The sequence below is a fragment of the Ochlerotatus camptorhynchus genome, unplaced genomic scaffold (genome assembly GCF_037179485.1).
Source record: "Ochlerotatus camptorhynchus isolate MF236.1 unplaced genomic scaffold, CSIRO-AGI_Acam_v1.1 ptg000416l, whole genome shotgun sequence".
Classification (NCBI taxonomy): domain Eukaryota; kingdom Metazoa; phylum Arthropoda; class Insecta; order Diptera; family Culicidae; genus Ochlerotatus; species Ochlerotatus camptorhynchus.
This window is the reverse complement of record NW_027040902.1, coordinates 2,331,113-2,337,112: the sequence shown is the minus strand read 5'-3', so window position 1 is coordinate 2,337,112 and position 6,000 is coordinate 2,331,113. Positions and strand designations below refer to the sequence as shown.

The following is a 6,000-nucleotide window of genomic DNA, read 5'->3' as shown; positions in this document are numbered from 1 at the left end:
CAGTGGAGGAAGCTTCATTTTTGCTGCACTCGGGCTGGCAGCAGTTTCGTTGTCGACGGCGTCGCCGAAATCACCAATGACGCTGACGTTCGTCGCGGTGGCATCGTCCCGTCCACTCGCACCATCGGACTGACCTTGATTTTTCTTCCTCTTCTTAGACCGCTTCACCGTGGCTGAGGTGGGATTCCCTACATCGGTGGGAAGAGTAGCGTACCTATTCGAAATAGGTACACTCAAGCTACCCTCACCGCTGTTTTTCTTCTCCGTTTTCTCTCGGAGCCTGCTCCGGGAGCGCTGTCTTCCCATCACACGAAGCGACCGACACTACTGACGACGCGATTAAACTGCGAATGTTTGGAACAAACTAGAAACTTTAGAACAACTCGACAGAGCGAGCAAAGACCGAACTGTACTGCTTGACGTTCAAGCAGAGAATGATTTGAATGATTTAGGTTTATTTCACTCGTCGAGGGTATACTTATACCTGCGTCGAGTAGCATATTATTAATACAGGGAGGGAACAATACATACAGCAAAATACTGAAAAGGGGAGGAGTTTCGCTTCTTATGCTACGGGCACAAAACGAGACACCACCGTCGAAACGACTATCAGTTATTTTCTTCCGAAGAGAACAATTTCATCATGGCACCGAAAACCAGTGGAAAGGCCGCTAAGAAGTCTGGAAAGGCGCAAAAAGTCATCGTCAAGGGAGAAAAGAAGAAGAAGAGACAGCGCAGGAAAGAAAGCTATGCCATCTACATCTACAAGGTGTTGAAGCATCTTCAAACTCGTCCCGTCTGGCTCAATACAACAAACGCTCGACGATCACGTCCCGCGAAATCCAAACTGCGGTCCGTTTGCTGCTGCCGGGTGAGTTGGCCAAGCATGCTGTCTCTGAAGGAACCAAGGCCGTCAACAAGTACACCAGCTCAAAGTAGATTCGTACCATCCAAACAATCAATCGGCCACAAATCGATTTCCAACGTGAAAGAGGTTTTGATGATTTTATTGAACTTTTAAATGTTCGAAAGCAGCGTTAGCAAAGTTCGCAATAAGAAATCAGTTGATTTGCATTATGAAAATAATGTTGACAAAAAGAATAAGAGGTTGTACCCACGACACAACCGTACGGTTTTTAAGGTCTGTGATTTCTATATGGGAGTACAGTTTGTGAAAACCGAAAATGGAACATAAAATAATTGTGACACGCTTGACGTGGATGGCGAACAGACCGACCAGATAGGCCTCGCTGAATTCCTGTAGGGCCATTACCGGCCGAGCTCTGGAAGCGCAGATCGGTCTTGAAGTCCTTAGCGATTTCACGGACCAGACGCTTGAAAGACAACTTGCAGTCAGCAGCTCGGTCGATTTCTGGTAACGACGGATCTCACGCAGAGCGAAAGTTCCTGGCCGGTAGCGATGAGACTTCTTCACTCCACCGGTGGCCATCAGTTTGAGAGGATCCTTTCCTCCGGTGGACTTACAAGCGATCTGCTTGATGCGGCCATTATACGATGTGGATACGTTGAACGCAATCTGTTGAATAAAAATTTTAATTACCAAGCACAATCATAGGCATTGGCTCCAAGCAATATTTCATCAGATTCCAGACAAATCTGTACGATAGTATTTAAATAGAAGAGAAAATGAAAATATAAAAATGAGGTAAGGAAAATAATTAAAATATGGTTCAGATTAATACCTGGCTGAATAAAGAAACACATTACCATTTATTATATAAGGGGTCGTCCATTAATTATGTCACACATTTAGGGGGGAGGTAGGGTTTTGAAAACTGTGACGAGCCATACAAAAAAAAATTAAGGTTCACACAAAAAATGTGACAAAGGGGAGAGGGGGGGGGGGGGTTGAAAATGGACCAAATTTGCGTGACATAATTAATGGACCATCCCTAAGACCACGTAGTCCTACGTCACCATTCCGTACAACCCCATATGGCTGTCCCTTGTATTTTTTGTATCAAAATTTAATGTACGTAAATATGAAATAATCACTGGCTCGAATAAATCATAATTCTTATATTTATGCAAAATTCTATCTAAAAATAAAAAATAAATTAAAAAGTAATTTCTTGGATTCGAACCCGTGTATTCGGCATGTGATCTACGATTGCTAACCACTGCGCCACAAGTGTGATGGAATACACCAATTTAAATTCATCAAGGTGTTGTGTTTCGTACTCAAGTCAGTCAGCTGGCTCAGAAAACTCCAACAATAGGTGGGACAACAGCTCACTTCAATATATTTCAGATGACGTAGTGGTTCGTGCTGAGACTCTCACGCAGAAGGACTGGGTTTAATACATCAAACAGCTCCATTACTCATACTAAATCAATACACATTAATACTTGCCTTAAGAAATAACTTTCATAAAAGTGCGAACTTAAATATACAATTGGTGTAGAGGACAAAAACCTTTTTTAATTTATTTTCTAAAAGTTCCGTTCAAGTTCCGCCAGAGGCTGCTTAGAATGCTCTTCAATTATGGTACCGGAACTTTCAAGTTCTTATAACGACTTAAAAATGAGGCTGCTTAGAATTCTATAGACCACCTTCAACCAAGGGGCTTAAGCCATAAATAGCCTTTTATCAGAACTTTTGGTTACTTGGGTGGTGTCTCCGAACCTTTCCAGGATGATTACTCTCTGTTCTCCTAATGTCTGAGTTCCTTCCAGGAGGTGGAGCTCAGAATTTCGAGTTGACGGGGACTGTTTAGGATCATTCTAAGGATCTTGTTCTGGATCCTTTGCAGTTTAAGGTGCTGGCATTTGGAACAACTCTCCCAGATTGGCATACCATTCTCAATAATAAGTAAGAATAGTTGTCTATAGATAACAAGCTTATTTTTCAGGGATAAGGTGAACTTCCTATTGATAACCGGATACAGTTATCTTATCAAGATGTTGCACTTGGTGTTAGTTTTGTCAATGTCCTCCCTGAAAAGAAGCTTGCTGTCTAGTGTTAGTCTGATTTACACAACCTCTTTAGACAATTCCACCACATCTTCTTTTTTTTTCTTCTTTCATTTATTTAACGTCGGTCTCTGTTCCACAATCCAGTGCCAATCACCGACGGACATCGACTGCCATCCATTGACGACAATCGAATATGCAGGAAGGCAGCTTCCACACCTGCGTAGGATATCAAACACATGAGCCGGGACCAACGGCTTTACTCTCTTCCGAAGGAAGACGTGACCAGAGATTTTTATGCCTCAGAAAAATCCCACCGACCTTGACTGGGATTGAACCCAAACCCTTTGGGGTGAGAAAGCAGTCACGCTTACCACTACACCACCGACGCCGGCTCTGTGCCGTTCATGTTGATCTTATTATTCTCAGACGGAGCAAGTCTGCGATATTTGGAATGTGGAAAGATGATCACCTGGGTCTTCACAACGTTTGGCAGTCCCAACTAACAATTTTCACAATGTAAACGCTTTACTCATTTCATTTATACAGTCTCAAGCTGTATTCAAACGTTATACGATATGAGGAAACCTTTACTCAACCTCTATACAAGCAAATCTGGCGAACTTAGTCAGCTACTTATGGCTGTTGGAACGGTCGGGAGAAGCTCTTATTGCATATTAATTAACGCTTCTATGCAACTGTTATCCTGCTGTTTAGTTGGGTGTGAACTTAAAAGGCACTTATTCAACCTTTTCCCGATTGTCCAATAATCACTACACAGCTTTCTCTTGAAGCCGGGTTAAATACTGTTTACGCTTTTTTATGAAGGAATTTATTGAGTTTATTTTGCTGTGAAATCAAATTAATCGAAATTAGTTACAAATCATCACGAAATTATTTACCCTGCACCGGAACCTGGAATCAAACTCGAGACGACCAAATTGGCAAACCTTGACACTACCAACTGTGCTACGCCAACAATTTGAACTTATGTAAACAAATCAACATTCCCTTCTACTACAACATCGCTGAGTAGAGGCTTTATAATAGTGCACATGAATCACTTTTCTCGACTAGTTATAAAAGAGCAGAGTAATAGCTGTAAAACTGCACACGTCTAAAAATAAACCTAGTTCACTGTGAAAATGCTTCCGAAGTTGCTCTAACACAGTTTATAAGCTGAGTACAGGTTGTTTAGTTGTTGAAAAAGCACTTTTGATGTTTATGTTATTCAGCAAGAGTTGTTGGTTGTGTAGAAGCCATCAAATGAGTAATATATTCACTTTGTTAGCTTTGTTTTGCAGCTACAAGTGGAAAGTTGATCAGTGTGTGTATAGAAGTGAAATTAGCGTTTATTGCCTGATGTTATTCAGTGCGACTGACAAATTGAATAATGGTTGTGAGAAAGTTGAGTAAACGCTCTCCAAAACTATTTTGCTAGCTTTTGCTTGTAGCTGTATCTGCAGCTTCTTTTCAGCTACTTTACAGCACAACGCTGGAAAAGTTGGCTTACAAAACTGAAAATGTTAGTTGGGGTCAGAGCTCCGATGACCCTACCCTTATAGATGATGAATGTGTCATCTACGCTCGATATTGTCGTTTCGTTCTTCATTGTACTTCTGCTGCATTTTGTTCTTCTTTCTACCTCTACTCTGTCCTACTTTTGGTAATTTTGCCACCCTGTCTTACTGTTCTCATCTTCTTTTCTGTTTATCTTCAACTTTTTCCATCTTTGACTTCTTCTGTTTCTCCTCCATCATCTTCTCGTTTCCTGCTTCTTGTACATTCATCATTTTTCGTCTTCTTTTGCTCATACCATTAGCGTTAATAGTCTTCTCGAATTTCTGTTTCTCTTGATCTTTTGCTCCTTCCTTCGATTCCCCGCTTCATCCTTCTGCATCTTCATACTAATTTCAAGCCTGTTGTCACACTTTCCTCTTCTGCTTCATATTCATCCTTTTTCACTCAATCTTCTTCGAAATCCTCTTGGTCAGCTTCTGTATTTCCATTCAGCATCTTCTTCATTAACTCAGCACATCAAGGAGGCGACAGCTTACTGAAAATCTATCACACTAACACTAACACAACCGTCATACAAAATACATTTGTAACACTAACACTGATGGTGACACGAATGCATCTTTTGGATGTAAAGTATCGTAAGTAAATAACAACAACAAAAATGTGTCATTTGTGAACAGAGACAACGTTCCACCATCAGGCAGAGCCGGTATATCAGAGGTGAACAGGTAATTTTTACAATTCTAGCACCCTTTGCCTTTTTGAATAATTTAGTCTGATATTAGAGCACTTAATTTATTAATTTTACTACGTCTTCAGCTATGCTGCACAGACTGTGAATCACTTAAATAACTATGTTAGTTGTCGTATTCTAGTTTTAAAAATATTTTTAATTATATTGAAGTTCGGCATCATTCAACAAATTAAAACATGTCTCAAGTGAATGGTTTTGCCCGAACATTTTAATGGGAGCGTCGTGCTGTAACGTAGAAGATTGCCTGTTGCAGAAGATCAGGGCAGTCAATCCGGTTACTTAGAATATCGAATGCAAACATTAGTTTAACATTCCAGTCTTATCAATTGACATCGATGTTCATAGAGAGGCAACCTGAGCCGTGCATTCCAAGGTAATCTCCACAGGGCGAATCGAACGAAGCAACGTTGCACTCTTTAAATTCGGGCAATATGGGTTTGGCGTTGAGGGGTCCAGATTTTTTTTTTCTTGGTTTGTTTTCCGTCGGTCTTGTTTTCCGTGCTGAGCACCAATGCTACCGACGCCAGGAAGGCAGCTCCCACACCTAGACCCTACCTATCGACCCATCAACTCATGAACCGGGGACCAACGGCTTTACTTCCCTAGGCGTGATCAGAGATGTTATGTCTCAGAACATCCCGGCGGCGCCGACTGGGATTGAACTCAGGCCTGCTGGGGTGAGAGGCAATCACGCTTACCACTACACCACCGGCGCCGTTGGGTCCAGATTTGCACAGCATATTCAAGAAGACTTCGATCAAGTAAACAATAAAGACTCTTCAATGTATACA

At 41.5% G+C, this 6,000-nt stretch overlaps 1 pseudogene; it reads left to right on the top strand.

Annotated features, from left to right (window-relative positions):
- The first annotated feature begins 643 nt into the window (after positions 1-643).
- LOC135711041 (uncharacterized) overlaps positions 644-6,000 on the top strand; it is a 29,110-nt pseudogene continuing 23,753 nt past the window's right edge.